The sequence below is a fragment of the Eumetopias jubatus genome, unplaced genomic scaffold (genome assembly GCF_037043125.1).
Source record: "Eumetopias jubatus isolate StellerSeaLion01/CBP00866 unplaced genomic scaffold, mEumJub1_p1.0 scaffold_13, whole genome shotgun sequence".
Lineage (NCBI taxonomy): Eukaryota > Metazoa > Chordata > Mammalia > Carnivora > Otariidae > Eumetopias > Eumetopias jubatus.
In genome coordinates, this window is record NW_028274819.1 from 27,528,062 (window position 1) to 27,542,702 (window position 14,641).

A 14,641-nucleotide genomic window follows, 5' to 3' on the forward strand; every position below is an offset into this window, starting at 1 on the left:
AAATCCCTGCCCTCTAGAGCTGACATTTTAGTGAAAATACACTGGCAATAAACAAGTAAGTGATAGATAATCTGTCAGCGCATGATAAATGCTATGGAGAAAAATCAGTATAAAAGAATGAAAAGCAGGGAGGGAGTGTTGTAAATGTTAGATGGGGTGAAGGAAAGCCTCACCGAGAAGGTGACATTTCAGCAAAGAACTGAAGGAAGTGAGGAAATAAGGCTCAGGGGAGAGCATTCCAGGTAAAGGGACAGCAAGAGCAAAAACACAGAAGCAGAGTGTGCCTGGTGTGCCCAAGGCACTGCAAGCCAGCTAGTGGGTGTGGAAAAGTGTTATATCTCACTCATTGTGCATCAGTAGGATAGAAATAACACCATATTTCATCTAAGACACTTGTTTTTTTCACATATGAACTTCTCAGACGTCAGATGTATTTTATAATGCATCTAAGAGTTGTTGAAATACAAAATGCCTTCTTAGGGTCATTATTATTGAAGTTGGCTGTTCAATTAAATTAGTTCTGCTGTTTTTAAGAAACTTACGGTCTAGTTGAGGCAAGAAAACAACTCAAAGAACCAGTTTGAGCCACTGATGAGGAAGCCAGTCCATGGCCATGATTCAGGCAACATCACAAGACAGGAGGAAGGGTCCCTGGTGATCCCAGGGGCGGGGCGTGGGGGGAGAATTGCTGTCCTGAGATAGAAAAGATCTAGAAGGGGAGAGGCTGTGGGCAAGAGAAAAGATCAGACACAGCTGGGTTCTCCATGAGCATTCAGAGAAAGAAAAGAGAGGGGCGCCTGGGTGGCTCAGTTGGTTAAGCATCTGCCTTTGGCTCCGGTCATGATCCCAGGGTCCTGGGATGGAGCCCCGCATCAGGCTCCCTGCTCAGTGGGGAGTCTGCTTCTCCCTACCCCCCCCTTCCTCTGCCTTCCTCTCCCTCGGCCTGCCACTCCCCCTGCTTGCACTCAAACTCTCTCTGTCAAATGAATAAATAAAATCTTTAAAAAGAGAGAGAGAAAAGAGATTTGGGGGTAAATTCCATGGGGTTGAGAGATAGCAAATGTGTATCTCAAAAGCATGTCGTCTATGTGTTAATTAGGATTTTCCCTTCAACGTTATTTGCCAGATTTAGACAAGATAAATTTCCTTTCGGTAATATTGGTTGTTAGACGTGTTTCGTTGAATTTCTCTGCTGGAGGAGGCTGGCGTCCAGAGCAGACACGATTCTTGTCCTTAGGAAGCCCGCAGTGAGAGGGGCAGACGGGTGCAGCATTAATTTCCAGAGACATGAAGAGTATTCGGTGGAGGCATGCAGAGCATGCCCATTGTCATGGCATTGTGGGTAAGGGGTGGCCTGGAGGAGGAGGAAAGGTGAAAAAAGGCCATTTAAAGTCGGAGTTTGCCAGGCCCAGCAGATGACAGGTGGAAAGAGGCACAAGTCTGCAGCGTTTTCAGAGGAAGAGCCAAGTATCCGGTGAGGGCTGCACAGAGGGCACTTGGGGAGACCCCGCTCTCAGGCAGGAGATCCACATTGGCGCAGATGTGGAGAGGCCGAGTTTGTACCTTATTCTTATCCAGTAGGAACAACGGTGGGAAACTCTTCTGCCGGAGCAGGAAGCTTGATGAGATCCCAGTCCTTGATTGATGATGAGTCAGTGCACAGACTCTGAAACTTGACTACTTAGATATTTAAATTCAGGCTTTACCATTTACTAGCTGTATAACTTTGGGTGAATCACTTATTCTTTATATAACTCTCCTATAACGCTGGAAATGATAAGACTACCAACCTCATCGGGTTGTTTTAAGGATTGAGTTGATACATGTCAAGCATTTAGAAATATACTTGACACACAGTAAGCACTCAATTTTATGTATTATATAACAGTTACATCCCTCCTAACCCATAGACCCTTTAGCTAACTTTACTCTATTGAAACTAAGGCTCTGGGACTTTCCCTGTGTGATTATTGCTACATAGCTTTAGAAGTCTGTGTCTTTATGCAAAGCATTTTGTTAGGCCTGGGGTAAAGATCAGTCTCCAGATAGTGGCTTCTGGCCCTCAGCTGAAATTTCCAAAATTGCCTTAGAAGGGAGATACCTGGGCTTCTATTTCATTCTTTTTGCACTAAGCAGATCTCCCTGCTCTAGCCCTAATCTCTGTTACTGAACACTTCTTGCTTGTACAAAGCCCAAGTCTACACTGAAGTCCTTCTTCTTCGTCTTTTTTTTTTTTTTTTTGAAGTCCTTCTTTTGTGTGCCCTGGACGGTGCTAGGTCCCATGGAACCTATCGTGTGCAGAGCCCCTGCCTCAACTGTCCCTGTGCTTAGAGTCAAGTGAGGGAGACACACAATTATGCCACGCCCATATAACAGGGTTATATGAAATGGAACATTGACTGGCCCCCTCCTGCATCTCAGTGTCCCCACCCTGAGAAAAGTGCTTTACTCACTATGTGGGTCCCGGCAGACAGGAACTGCCCTGAAGGACAGGCAGATGTGGTTGAATTAACTATGCCCGAGGGCATCGGGAGCTATGGGAGAGTTTTAAGTATTTTTTTTTAAGATTTTATTTATTTATTTGACAGAGAGAGAGAGCACAAGCAGGGGGAGCGGCAGGTAGAGGGAGAAGCAGGCTCCCTGCTGAGCAGAGAGCCCCACACAGGGCTCGAGCCCCCGGACCCTGGGACCATGACTTAAGCCAAGGGGAGATGCTCAACTGACTGAGCCACCCGGGCGCCCCCTATGGGGGAGCTTTAAAGCCGATTGAGTGATCAACTGTGTGTTTCAGGAACATCACTCTCTACCTTACAGAATGGACTAGAACAGGGATGAGAGGGGGGTGAGGAGCCTAACTAAAAAGCTGTTGCAGAATTGTAGGTCATCTTGTTTCCCTTTCCCTCATCTCTCAACCTACTTTTCTGAGAGAAGCTTCCAGATCCTACTCCAGGACCCAGCACAACAGGCCCAGCAGCATGGTGCCAGAGTCCACTAAGGCCAGCTCCGAGTGCCCAGCTGTGTGAGGCTGATCTCAGACCTCACCTCGGCCCTACAGCAGCCTCACAGTTCAGGGCTTGTTGATTTGCACTGGTCTCCTGTTGACAACATTTCAACTTCCCAGGTTCTGGCTAATTATTCTCCAACCCTCCAGTGGGAGAATGCAGTTTTTTAACCATGAAGGGCTAATTTATCTTGTTAATATTTCTGGGGCTCCGGGGCTCATCTAATTGCGGAGCGGGGGATATGGTCCAGGCTTTGGCACACAGACTAGTTCATTTTTACTGCATCTCTTTGCCTTCTAGTTCCATTTAGCTGTCTTAAGCCCTTTTTCTCAGGCCCTCTGTAAGGTGGGAAGTAGGATTGAAATCATTGAAAATCTCAGTGATTTACAACCTGGGTTCCAGTCCTAATCTATCACCTCATAACTGGTGACCTCAGGAAAAAACTAAAACTCAGTATCCCACTTTCAGAAAACCGGAGATGTCTACCCAAAATGCCAAGGTTATCTACCCAAGATAAATAAAAACCTATGTCCACACAAATACTTGAATATAAATATTTGAAGCAGCATTATTCACAATAGCCAAAAATTATAAAATCCAAATTTCCACCAACTGGTGGGTAAATAAAATGTGCTACAACAGCATATTATTCATCAATAAAAAGGAACAGAGCTTTGAAACAGGCTACAATACAGATAAGCCTTGAGAATATTATGCTGAGTGAAAGCAGCCAGCCACAAAAGGCCAAATATCATATGATTCCATTTATATGAAATGTCCAGAAAAGGCAAACTCAAAGAGACAGAAAGTAGAATAGTGGTTGCCCAAGGCTAGGGAATAAAAATGGGGACTGGCCGACCGTAAATGGGCACAAGATTTCTTTTTATGGTGATAAAAATGTTCTAAATTACATCATAGTTACAGATATATCTCTGTAAATAAACTAAGTCAATTTTTTTTAAAGATTTTATTTATTTATTTCACAGAGACACAGCGAGAGAGGGAACACAAGCAGGGGGAGTGGGAGCAGGAGAAGCAGGCTCCCCGCCGAGCAGGGAGCCTGATGTGGGGCTCCATCCCAGGACCCTGGGATCATGACCTGAGCTGAAGGCAGCCGCTTAATGACTGAACCAACCAAGTGCCCCTAAAATGTCATTTTTTTTCTTAAGATTTATTTATTTTAGAGAGAGAGCACAAGTGGGAGGGCAGACAGAGAGGGAGAGAGAATCTCAAGTAGATTCCCCATTAAGCACACAGCCCAACACGGGGTTCCATCTCTCGACTCAGAGATCCATGCCCTGAGTGGAAACCAAGAGTCAGACGTTTAACCGACTGAGCCACCCAGGCGCCCCATATACTAAGCTTCATTTAAAACTAGTGCGTTTTGGAGGAGCAAGATGGCAGAGGACTAGGAGACCTAAATTTCATCTGGTCCCAGGAATTCAGCTGGAGAGGGATCAAACCATTCTGAACACCTGCGAACTCAACAGGAGATCGAAGAAAAGAATACCAACAACTCTCTGAATGGAAAAGTGACTACTTTCTGGAAGGTAGGACGTGTGGAGAAGTGAATCCGAGGCGATATTCGGGAGGATAGACGGCGGGGGAGGGGGCCTCCGTGGGCCGCTTCTGGCAAGTGATAGAGCCGTGGAGCACGAAATCAGAACTTCTAGAAGTCGGCTCCGCTGAGGGACGTCGCTCCAGTGGCTAAGTGGGGGGGGGGGGGTGGAATCCTCCCGGGACAGTGTGGTCTCAGGACCCTCGGGGTCACAGAAAGACCGGGGGTGCCTGAGTGCGGCAGAGCTCCCAGGTATCGGAGCGGGGAAGCCGGCTGCAGAGACGGAGCCGAGGCGCGGGCTCTCAGCTCGGGGTTGCCATAAACTGTGATCCGCAGCCCAGTCGGGCCACTGCTCCTCCAGCAGGGACCCAACAAGCGGCAGATCCGGGGAGACTCCCCTTCCTCCCCCGGGGGGAGCGGCGTGGGAGCGCACCAGAGGGATCTGCTGGGTTTGGAGACTCCACACAGGGTTGGGTGCCAGAGAGAGAAACGCTCCGTCACAGGCTGGGTGAGCACGGAGTGCGGCCGGAGAACTGGGTGACGGGAGTGACTGACTGCTTTTGTCTGGGGGTGGGGCCCCGAGTTCTCAGCTCCTCTGGGCAGAGATTGGGAGGGCGCCATTTTCACTGTCGTCCACCAAAGCTGTACGGAAAGCTTGCAGGGAACAAAAGCTCCCGAGAGCAAACCCGAGCAGCTTGCTTAGCCAGGACCGGCAAGGGCGGGGCAATTCCGCCTTCCGCAAAGACATTTGGGAACCACGGCAACAGGCCCCTCCCCCAGAAGGTCAGCACGAACAGCCAGCAAGCCAAGACCAAGTTTACCGATCAAGGAGAATGGGAGAACTCCAGCGCTAGGGGAATACTGCACATAGAATCCATGGCTTTTTTCCCATGATGCTTTAGTCTTTCAAAGTTAATTTTTTAAATTTTCTTTTTCTATTTTTTAGTTGAATTTTTCTTCTTTCCTTTTTCAATGAACATCTTATCAATTCCCTTTTTAAAATCTTTTTTAACTTTAATAGTCATGTTCTATCCCTTCATCATATTTAACCTCATTTTTTCTGTATATATATATATATATATATATATGTTTTTCTTTCTTTAAAATTTTAGGATACAGGGGCGCCAGGGTGGCTCAGTCGTTAAGTGTCTGCCTTCAGCTGAGGTCATGGTCCCAGAGTCCTGGGATCGAGCCCCGCATTGGGCTCCCTGCTCAGCGGGAAGCCTGCTTCTCCCTCTCCCGCTCCCCCTGCTTGTGTTCCTCCTCTTGCTGTTTCTCTGTCAAATAAATAAAATCTTTTAAAAAAATAAAATAATAAAATAAAATTTTAGGATACAGGGCCGCCTGGGTGGCTCAGTTGTTAAGCAGATGCCTTCGGCTCTGGTCATGATCCCAGGGTCCTGGGATCAAGCCCCGCATCGGGCTCCCTGCTCAGCAGGAAGCCTGCTTCTCCCTCTCCCACTCCCCCTGCTTGTGTTCCCTCTCTCGCTGTGTCTCTCTCTGTCAAATAAATAAATAAAATCTTAAAAAAAAAATTTAGGATATAGTTTCTTCTAACAGACCAAAATATATCCTAAATCTAGGACTTTGTCCTAGTCTCCTGCCTGATCACATTCTCTTTTTTTTGTTAATTTCTTTTTGTTCTTTTTTCAACCAACTTCTTACCAATTCCTTTTTTAAAATCTTTTTTAATTTTCATCTTTACAGTCATATTCCATCCGTTCTTTGTATTTACCCATATATGTGTGTGTGTGTATGTGTATATATATATAGATATATCTACATCTATATCTATATATATATATGTTTTCCTTTCTTTAAAATTTTGGGAGGCAGTTTTTTCTAACACACCAAAATACACCCAAAATCTAGTGTGTGGCTCTGTTCTATTCACCAGCCTGATCATATTCTTTTTTTTTTTCCCCTTTCTTTTCCCCCCAGTTTTGGGTCTCTTCTGATTTGTTAATGTTTATTTTTCTGGAGTGTATTGGAGCAAATTATAGCAGAGAACATCCCTGATTTGGGGAAGGAAACAGGCATCAAAATCCAGGAGGCACAGAGAACCCCTCTCAAAATCAATAAAAATAGGTCAACACCCTGACATCTAATAGTAAAACTCACAAGTCTCAGAGACAAAGAGAAAATCCTGAAAGCAGGTTGGGACGAGTGGTCCGTAACCTACAGTGGTAGAAACATTAGATTGGCAGCAGACCTATCCACAGAGACCTGGCAGGCCAGAAAGGACTGGCATGATATATTCAGAGCACTAAACGAGAAAAGTATGCAGCCAAGAATACTGTCCAGCTTATCCAGCTAGACTGCCATTGAAAACAGAAGGAGAGATAAAAAGCTTCCAGGACAAACAAAAGCTAAAAGAATTTGCCAACACCAAACTAGCCCTACAAGAAACATTGACAGGGGTCCTCTAAGCAAAGAAAGAGCCTAAAAGTAACATAGACCAGAAAGGGATAGAGACAATATACAGTAACAGTCACCTTACAGACAATACAATGGCACTAAATTCATATCTTTCAATAGTTACCCTGAATGTAAATGGGCGAAATGCCCCAATCAAAAGACACAGGGTCTCAGATTGGATAAAAAAGCAAGACCCATCAATATGCTGTCTGCAAGAGACTCATTTTAGACCCAAAGACACCCCCAGATTTAAAGTGAGGGTGTGGAAAACCATTTATCACGTTAATGGACATCAAAGGAAAGCTGGGGTGGCAATCCTTATATCAGACAAATTAGATTTTAAACCAAGGACTATAATAAAAGATGAGGAAGGGCACTACATCATACTTAAACGGTCTATCCAACAAGAAGATCTAACAGTTTTTATTTTATTTTTTTTAAAGATTTTATTTATTTATTTGCGAGAGAGAGAATGAGAGATAGAGAGCACGAGAGGGAAGAGGGTCAGAGGGAGAAGCAGACTCCCCGCCGAGCAGGGAGCCTGATGTGGGACTCGATCCCGGGACTACAGGATCATGACCTGGGCCGAAAGCAGTCGCTTAACCAACTGAGCCACCCAGGCTCAAATCTAACAGTTTTTAAATATCTCTGCCCCTAACATGGGAGCAGCCAATTATGTAAGCCAATTAATAACAAAACCAAAGAAACACATCGACAAAAATATAGTAATAGTAGGGGACTTTAACACCCCCCTCACTGAAATGGACAGATCATCTAAGCAAAAGATCAACAAGGAAATAAAGGCTTTAAATGACACAGTGGACCAGATGGACTTCACAGATATATTCAGAACATTCTATCCCAAAGCAACAGAATACACATTCTTCTCTAGTGCACATGGAACATTCTCCAGAATAGATCACACCCTGGGTCACAAATCATGTCTCAACCAGTACCAAAAGATTGGGATCATTCCCTGCATATTTTCACACCACAGTGCTTTGAAACTAGAACTCAGTCACAAGAGGAAAGTTGGAAAGAACTCAAATACATGGAGGCTAAAGAGCATCCTACTAAAGAATGAATGGGTCAGCCAGGAAATTAAAGAAGAATTTAAAAATTCATGGAAACAATGAAAATGAAAACACAATTGTTCAAAATCTTGGGATGCAGCAAAGGCAGACCTAAGAGGAGAGTATATGGTGTTACAAACCTTTCTCAAGAAACAAGAAAGGTTTCAAATACACAACCTAACCCTACACCTAAAGGAGCTGGAGAAAGAACAGTAAATAAAGCCCAAACCCAGCAGAAGAGAAATGATAAAGATCAGAGCAGAAATCAATGAAATAAGAACCAAAGGAATAGTAGAACAGATCAACAAAACTAGGAGCTCGTTTTTTGAAAGAATAAGATTGATAAACCCTTGGCCAGACTTATCAAAAAGAAAAGAGAAAGGACCCAAATAAATAACATCATGATTGAAAGAGGAGAGATCACAACCAAAACCAAAGAAATACAAACAATTATAAGAACATTTTATGAGCAACTACATGCCCCCAAGTTAGACTATCTGGAAGAAATGGATGCATTCCTAGAGACGTATAAGCTACCAAAACCGAACCAGGAAGAAATAGAAAACCTGAACAGACCCATAACCAGTAAGGAAATTGAAGCAGTAATCAAAAATCTCCCAACAAACAAGAGCCCAGGTCCAGATGCCTTCCCACAGGAAATCTACCAAACTTTTAAAGAAGAATTAATACCTATTCTTCTGAAACTGTTCCAAAAAATAGAAATGGAAGGAAAACTTTCAAACTCATTTTTTGAGGCCAGCATTACCTTGATCCCCAAACCAGACAAAGACCCGATCAAAAAGGAGAACTACAGACCAATATCCTTGATGAACATGAATGCAAACATTCTCACCAAAATACTAGCCAATAGGATCCAACAGTACATTAGAAGGATTATTCACCATGACCAAGTGGGATTTATTCCTGGGCTGCAAGTTTGGTTCAACATCCGCTAATCAATCAGTGTGATGCAATACATTAATTAAAGAAAGAACTAGAACCATATGATCCTCTCAATAAATGCATTTGACAAAATACAGCATCCTTTCTTGATTAAAACTCTTCACAGTGTAGGGATAGAGGGTATATACCTCGATATCATAAAAGCCATCTATGAAAAACCCACAGCGAATATCATTCTCAATGGGGAAAAACTGAGAGCTTTCCCCCTAAGGTCAGGAACACGGCAGGGATGTCCACTATCATCACTGCTTTTCAACGTAGTATTAGAAGTCCTAGCCACAGCAATCAGACAACAAAAAGAAAGAAAAAGCATCTGAGTCGGCAAAGAGGTGAAACTCTCACTCTTTGCAGATATATGATACTTTATGTGGAAAACCCAAAAGACTCCACCCCAAAACTGCTAGAACTCATACAGGAATTCAGTAAAGTGGCAGGATATAAAATCAATGCACAGCGGGGCGCCTGGGTGGCTCAGATGGTTAAGCGTCTGCCTTTGGCTCAGGTCATGATCCCAGGGTCCTGGGATCAAGTCCCTCATCGGGCTCCCTGCTCCTTGGGAGCCTGCTTCTCCCTCTGCCTCTCTCTCTCTGTCTCTCATGAATAAATAAATAAAATCTTTAAAAAAAAAATCAATGCACAGAAATCAGTTGCATTTCTATATGCTAACAATGAGACAGAGAAAGAGAAATTAAGGAATCGATCCCATTTACACAATTCACAGCACTCACCATAGCACATACCCTTCCCAATGTCCATCACCCAGCCACCCCATCCCTCCCACCCCCCTCCATTCCAGCAGCCCTCAGTTTGTTTCCTGATATTAACAATATCTTATGGTTTGTCTCCCTCTCTGGTTTTGTCTTGTTTCATTTTTCCCTCCCTTCCCCTATGATCCTCTGTCTTGTTTCTGAAATTCCTCATATCAGTGAGATCATATGATACTTTTCTTTCTCTGACTGACTTATTTAGCTTAGCATAATACCTTCTAGTTCCATTCATGTCATTGCAAATGCCACGATTTCATTTTTTGATGGCTGCATAATATTCCATTGTGTGTGTGTGTGCTTGTGTGTGTGTGTGTACACACCACATCTTCTTTGTCCATTCATCTGTTGATGGACATCTTGGCTCTTTCCATAGTTTGGCTATTGTGGACATTGCTGCTATAAACATTGGGATGCATATGCCCCTTCGGATGACTACATTTGTATTTAAAATTTCATTTTAAAGGTCTATCACTTTTTGTAAAAAAGAAAACCCACTAAAGAGTCAACAGAATTTGCATTGGAAAGGGAGGTGGGTGGGGGATGGGGTAACTGGGTGATGGGCAGTAAGGTGGGCACGTGATGTGATGACCATTGCTGTTATACACAACTAATAAATCATTGAACACTAAAAAAAAGTGTTGTTCATTGTAGCACTATTGGTAATAAAACAAATGTTTGTTCGTTTTTATTTGAAAATCCTTCTTCTATTTCATTTGGAAAGAGGAGCAAGGTCTGCTTCCTTCATTTTACTTCCCCTTCTGCTTTTTTTTTTTTAAAGATTTATTTATCTATTTTGAGAGAGTGAGAATGAGAGAGAGAGAGAGAGCACATGAGAGAGGGGAGGGCCAGAGGGAGAAGCAGGTTCCTCGCTGAGCAGGAAGCCCAATGCGGGACTCGATCCCGGGACTCCAGGATCATGACCTGAGCCGAAGGCAGTCACTTAACCAACTGAGCCACCCAGGCGCCCCCCTTCTGCTTTTGAAAGGCAGTTTTCCCAAGTTTAATGCAAGAATATCTGACTGTTTAGAAAAGAGATATTGCCACAATCTCTGGACCGTTTCCAGGGTTATGTTTTTACTGAGCTTCATCTTTCCAGAATTGGCAAAACACTGTCCAATCTTTGTTACGATTCTGTAATAAATGTGTATTTTAAAAAAATTTTTGGACATTACGGGAATAAAGGTATGTATGTATGAATGTGTATATATTATATATATGACATCTATTTTGGAAAATGTTTGTCCTGCTGTACCTCATCTTTAGGAGGTGTGCATGGGTGCAATATATGAAAATGGGACATTTTGGAACTGCTGGTCATGGGGTTTTATCACCCTGTGCACTCAAGGACCAGATTTTCAGGAGCCAAGGACATCCATATGCAAGTGAATGTGATGGGACTGAAAGAAGTGAACTGAGACAATACCCTCTGGCTGTTGGAACAGAAGCATTTCACAGGAAGAGAAAAAAAGATCAATCCTGTATTTTCTGACACATAAAAGCTTCTTTTTGTAGTGAAGTAGAAAAGCTCTCCTCAAAAAAAATAATAAAATAAATAAAGGTCTATCATTTTTGAAAGTCTGTAAGACCTGTAATATAAACAACATCCTATCAAGGATTTAGCCCACCAGCAAGAAACACCAACCCTCCCAACCAATCAATGCCCCTTTTTTGTTTGACAAAAACAGCTTTATTCTATTAGGAAGTCCAATCAAATGCATCTTCAGACCAGATCAAACTGTCACTCCTTTAGAGGCAACATGCACAATAATAAAAGCATCTTCCATTCTTTTTTTTTTAAGATTTTATTTATTTATTTATTTGAGAGAGGGAGAGAGAGAGAGAAACAGCATGAGAGGGGAGAGGGTCAGAGGGAGAAGCAGGCTCCCCGCCGAGCCAGGAGCCCGATGCGGGACTCGATCCCAGGACTCCGGGATCACGACCTGAGCCGAAGGCAGTTGCCCAACCAACTGAGCCACCCAGGCACACAACATCTTCCATTCTCAAGTACCTGTTAGGTGCCTGACAGTAGACTTTTTTTGTATGTGAATCCAATCCTATCTATCATTTCTTCACAGTGTCAGATTTAAGCCATTTTAATCTTTCCTATTTCATTCATCGATAAACCTTTGTTGAGCACCTACTATATGCCTAACCCTGTGCTCACTGGGGCTATGAAGATGAGTAAGACAAAATCCATGTCCTCAAGGGTCTCAGGATATAGCAATGGAGAAATAAAATTAAAAAATAATTACTTCTGGCAGAGGTGAAAATGACATAAGGAAGGAGAGATTAAATCTCTTCCTGAGTCAGGGGAAGCTGACAGAGGAGGTCCCTGACACTTGAGCTGGGACAGAACAGACAGATAAGATGGAGGCAAGAGAGAGGGTATTTGAGCCACGCAAAAATGGGAGTTACAAGTCAACAGGTGCCTTCAGCAAAGACCAAGTAGCTGATATGGCTGCTTAGTATGAGGAGAAAAGCAATGAGAGATTCTGTTGCTGAGTCAGACAATGGACGTGTCATAGAGAGTTTAACATCCTCCCAGGAGATTTGGACATTTTCCTGAAAGTGATAGTCAAGATTTTAAAGCAAGCAAGCATCCATTGGCTCCTGGAAACTCCAGGATTTCCACATGAGGAGCTTTGGGGAAACTGATCCAAGACTTGCCTTGAAACTGAATTGGTTAGACAGAGCTCTGCTTTCACCAGGACTGTGGGTTACTTGCACTCCCTCCCCTGCCCCAAGCGTCTCCTTGTCACCTCCACCGCGACTATCTTAATTGGAATTGAATTCTGGTAAGACTGTAGGGTGAGTAGGAAGAAGGTTGGAGCTGGGAGTAGGGGTGGACAGGAGGCAAGGCAGTCAGACCAGAGCGTTAGTTGAGGCGAGTTCCTAAGCTGAGCCAAGACAGCACAGTGGCGGTGGTGAGGGAGACACAGGAATGGTGTTGACGTGGGTCTGACAGGGCGGACGCGATAGGACGGGAGGAATTGAGGACGACATTCAGTTTTGGGGGTTGGGGTGAATGAGGATGCCGTTTCCCAAGATCTGGGAATAAAGAAAAGGGAGTTTGGGGGATAAGGAAAACACAAGCTAGAAAGGGCATCTGGGTGGAGATGCCTATTAGGCCCGAGCTTCACCAATTTTAATGTGTACGTGAATTTGTGGTCCTCGCTAAAATGAAGATTCTGGTTAAGTTTGTGGTCATCTGAGTCTGCTTTTCTTTTTCAGATTTATTTTAGAGAGAGAAAGAGCATGCGTGTGGGGGGGGTAGAGGGAGGAGAGGAGCGGGGGGGGGAGGGGAGTGGGGGAGAAGGAGAGAAGCAGACCCCCCACGGAGTGGGGAGCCTGATGTGGGGCTTGATCCCACCACCCTGAGATCATGACCTGAGCCGAAATCAAGAATTGGGTGCTCAACCCACTGGGCCACCCAGGTGCTCCCTGAGTCTGCTTTTCTAAAAAAAATCCCTAAGTGATGCTGATCCTGATTGATAGGCCACACTTGGAGTAACAAGACATTAGGCCGTCGACTATAGGGCTTTTTTCTTATCTCAATAACGGAATTTTTTAAAAAATCAAGTCCCCGATAGTTTTTGAGAAGCTAGCTCTGTCTCCTCACAAGGAAAAACAAAAACCAGCTTTCTTTCCATTCTTTACTCCCCTGTCAGATTATACTTCCCCACCCATTGCTATGTGACTTGCAGTATCTTTCCGTGCTGGTTCTTTTTCCCCTCCCCATTGATATTTGGCATGGCCATGTGACCTCTGGGCTAAAGAATGTGACAGTAGAGACAGTGGGCCAGTTCCAGTCATAGGCAAGAACCATGGCAGGGTCTAACTCTGTGTCTTTTCCCTCCTCCATTAGGACAGCACGTCCAATAGTTATTACTCCTTCAGTCCAGATACAAAAATGAAGGAAGCCCATGGACTATACATGGCCTGCACCGAGGAGCAGGGCTGCCACCAACCTGGGACCAGTATATCACAAGAGCAAGAGATAAGGCTGCGTTGTTCTCAGCTACTGAGATTTGGGGGTCATTTGTGACTGCAGTATAACGCAGCAAAAGTTGACCAATAGATTATCGCAGCTATTAATGAAAGAAATAAGGCTAGGAAGGAATTAAAGGAGCTAAAATACATATTGCATTCTTTTGAAATTATTAAATGTTCGAATACATCCTCTTCCTGGATATTAAGAAGATATAGAATGAGGTTGTGGGCTTATGGTAACCCTCGAGATGATTTGAATGAAAGTTATCAGAAAAGTTGAAAGAATATCAGCCTTGGAATGATGGCTCTAGCTATGCCATTCTTCTTGTGAACTGAGCGAGTCACGGCCCTCTGCTGTTCACATAAATGAGGGAAGTGAAAGTACTAAATGCTGTATGGATGTGCTGGATCTGGCTGTACCAGCTTATTAGAGTCTGTTGTTAAACTTGCAGGAATTTTGTGAACCAGTTGTTTAAACACACTCATTATTAAAAATTGAATTACATAAAGTTACAATTAGGGGTGCCTGACTGGCTCAGTTCATAGGGTGTGCGGCCCTTGATCTCCAGGTTGCGAGTTCAAGCCCCATGTTGGGTGTAGAGATTACTTAAATATATAAACTTTAAAAAATAAATAAAGTTACAATTAAATTGTATTAAAAACAAAGGTAGGCTCCTGGCTGGCTCAGCTGGTAGAGCATGTGGCTCTTGATCTCAGGGCCGTGAGTTCAAGCCCCACATTCGGTATGGAGCCTACTTTAAAAACAACAACAACAACAAAAACAAAATATAAACAAAATCCCTTCTATTTGGGATGCCTGGCTAGCTCAGCCGGTTAAGCATCTGCCTTCGGCTCAGGTCATGATCCCAG